The 3175-nt window shown below is 35.4% G+C and overlaps 1 long non-coding RNA gene across 1 annotated transcript; it reads left to right on the top strand.

The window, feature by feature from the left end:
- Window positions 1-778: 778 nt before the first annotated feature.
- On the top strand, window positions 779-1429 carry LOC106926892 (uncharacterized). Its single transcript, XR_015761831.1, has 2 exons — window positions 779-819; window positions 1150-1429. It is a non-coding gene; the product is annotated as an uncharacterized LOC106926892 (long non-coding RNA).
- The last annotated feature ends 1746 nt before the right edge of the window (window positions 1430-3175 follow it).

Below are 3175 nucleotides of genomic sequence, written 5' to 3'. Positions count from 1 at the left end.
ATAAAAAAGAAAAGGTGTTTTGGTGGAAAGCTGATGGATATCCTTATTTATTTATTTTTTTACATTTTTGAGGGTTTTTGCCACTCCCAAACAGATGTCGCCCTGGGCAGCGACCAACATCAACTTCATTAAATCTGCCACTGCAACAACTTTCCTGTGGATTCCAGCTTTTTTCAAGCAAACCTTTCTTCTCGTTTCTCCAGTTTTTACACATTTGTTTTTTGAAAACAGTTGGACTTTAAAGAATAAACTTTAATTTTAATTTAATTTGTTTTGTTTGTAATAAAAATTCAAACTAAAATAAGTTACTTGTGTTTTTTTTCTTTCAGTATTTATAAATGCAGCCTTGAAAGTTCTGATAAACTCATTAAAACATCTGTAATATGAGAAAAATAATAAACTGGTTTGTATTTTCATTTATCCAAATGCCTGCCTCTGTTTTTGTTGCTTTTTCCATGATAACTTTAACACTACAAGTGAAATGCTGCCTTATTATTTTTAAGAATTGATTTTTATACTGTAACCAAGGAAGTTGGTATGTTTTTAAATAGCAACCTTCCTGTTAGCCACTCATTTTACCTTCTTGTTTTGATATAAAAGGTGTTTACTATATAAAACTATGAATGTTTTATGGTTTTTGTTTCTGTTTTGTAGTTTCTTCAGTTTTTTTCTCGCTTGTTCTTCTCGTCCCTGCCAGCAGAGGGCGCCACTTGGGCCATGCAGCCCGAGGGGAGATTAACACTCTGGTCTCTGTGAAAACACACACACACACACACACACACACACACACACAAGCATCTTCTCCCACGTTCAGACCCAGTAAGTGTACACACGGTGGGTTTGGTGTGTGGGGGTGATGCAGGTTCAATGACTTTGATCGTGTAATTCCTGTGTAATCTCTGTAATCTCTTAAAGCAGAGCTGTTTGAATATATGTTGTATGAGTGCAGAATGAGCAAGAAACGATGTGTGTAGTGTACACTGAATTAGCGAGCCGAGACAGAGGCCGAGACTTCTGCAAAAAGGAAATCTTTAAGCATAAAACGATCCGGCCACCCGCTCTTTCTGTTTTTTTTTTTTGTTTTTTTTACTCCAGTCCAGACAGAAAAATACAGGCTGAAGGTTTTATTCTTCTTTACTTTTGTTACAGTGGTTCTGTGAGGAATGACAGGGCAGACAGAGTCAAACCTTCTTGCTACGAGCTCTGTTGTTTCATCTGCTGAGAGAATGTCCCCAGGAAGTGGACGGACGTTTCAGAACCAGAGACAGAAATATGAAATGTTAACAAGGCGCCAGATGAAGGCCTGCAGGCGCCAAACTCTGACCGTTCCTGTTGGTGTACGGTGGAAATGTAACTTAAACTGTATGTGTACGAGTATTGTATGTGGAATAACTTCATAATAAAATACAATATTAAAGTCTGATTTAAATGCTGGGTGAGATAAATGTACAAATTATCACCAAAGGTTTGTCTGAAATTGAAAGATGTTTTCATGTGAATCATTCAGCAAATAAAATACAACTTGAAAACTGAAACTACTGATTAAAAATAAGAAAAACTAATTTATTTAGTCATAAATCAGGTGTTTTAAATAATTTTGAGCTCTGAAAAATGCAGATATTACTTGAAATTGTTATTTTTTCTCATTTTGACCACAGATCTGAATGAGTTTCATTGGGATTTTATGCAGTAGACCAACAGAGAGTAGAGCTCAATGTAAAATGAAAGGAAAATGATACATTATTTACAGTATTTCTCCATATCTACATGCTCATACAGTCAATGTGTAGCAGAAAGCTGTAAGTAAAACACGGTGGAGGCAGCATCATGCTGTGGGAATCTTCAGGGATCCTGGTCAGAGTTGATGGGAAGATATACGATATAATGAATTGATTTGGATTAAAAATTAAAGTATATTCATGTGTCAGAACAGTCCAGTCAAAGTCCAGGCCTAAATGTAAACGATTGGAGCAAAACTCAAAAAATGTGCAAAAAAGATGTGGACAAATAAATTAGTAATATTCATAGAGACATATCCCAAAATGCTTGCAGCTGTAATTACAGTTTGAACTTTTATTTTGAAAACCATGTATTATTTTCAAATATACATTTTGTTTTGGTTTATGATATAGATATCTAATAAAATTACAAAACATCTGGTTGTATCATGAAAAAGATTTGTTTTATGGCAACAGTTACAAAGCAAACCTACTTAATGTTGGGTTTGTTTTTTTTTGCAAAGTGGCGATATAACATATTTAAGAAAATAAAACAAAATCCAATTGAAAATCCGTGAAAGCTCAGAAAGAATGAGGTTTTAAAATCCCAAGTTGCTACATTTATGTTGCAAAGCAACAGCATAGCAGCATAAGAGTTATGTAAACAACAAAAAGCATAAAAAGCTGTTTGGTTCACCAACAGAATGAAGGAATCAGCAATCAATTATCTTATCAAAAAGGTGCAGGTCTGCAAGAATAAAAGAGTTTATTACAGGATTTACTGATACAGTTTTAAAAACGAACCTCATGTTGTGACATCACAGACCGAGAAGTAGAAAAATTCAGAGACTAAATGTTTTGTGCAGAATGACGGAAAATAACCAACATTGTTGCTGCGAATCATAACTTTAAATAGTGCAAGGCAGGAACAGCTTCAACAGCATCAGATTCAAAATACAGAATAAAGTTTGTCTTTATATCGTCAAGGTTGGTAGGTTAAAGAACAATATTATGCTGTAGAGCTAACGCTAGCTGAAACGTTGCTCTGTTTGTGGTCCAGTCCTGAAACTCCACAGGTTCAGATATCACTGCAGTCTGGCTGCATAAATTAAATGCTCTCTGAATCATCACCACGTTCGAAAACTCTCAGAAAAATGTGATGAAATCTAAAGCCGAGCCGATTCTGGTTTGTTTTGACCTGCTGTACAATCCAAACCTTCTTCACCTGAAGATCACAAACTGAAAGTTGGCCATTTTGATTCAGCATTTCCTGCCAGCAGCATTGAATCCATTATTTTTAAATAATCGGTTACAGAAAGTTACTCAGATCTTACTGGAGTCTTAAAGCCTCTCCAGACTTTTAACTGACTTAGTTTCTGGTGTTTTCCACTTTATTTAGCCTGATTTCCTGCATTTTGAGATCTGCCTACTTCATGTTGTCAGACAGGTTCAGGTCT

Source organism: Poecilia mexicana, unplaced genomic scaffold, assembly GCF_051168715.1.
Source record: "Poecilia mexicana isolate PSO_F unplaced genomic scaffold, ASM5116871v1 scaffold_21, whole genome shotgun sequence".
In the NCBI taxonomy this organism is placed as follows: Eukaryota; Metazoa; Chordata; class Actinopteri; order Cyprinodontiformes; family Poeciliidae; genus Poecilia; species Poecilia mexicana.
The sequence above is the reverse complement of the archived record's forward strand: the minus strand, read 5'-3'. Positions and strand labels throughout refer to the sequence as shown.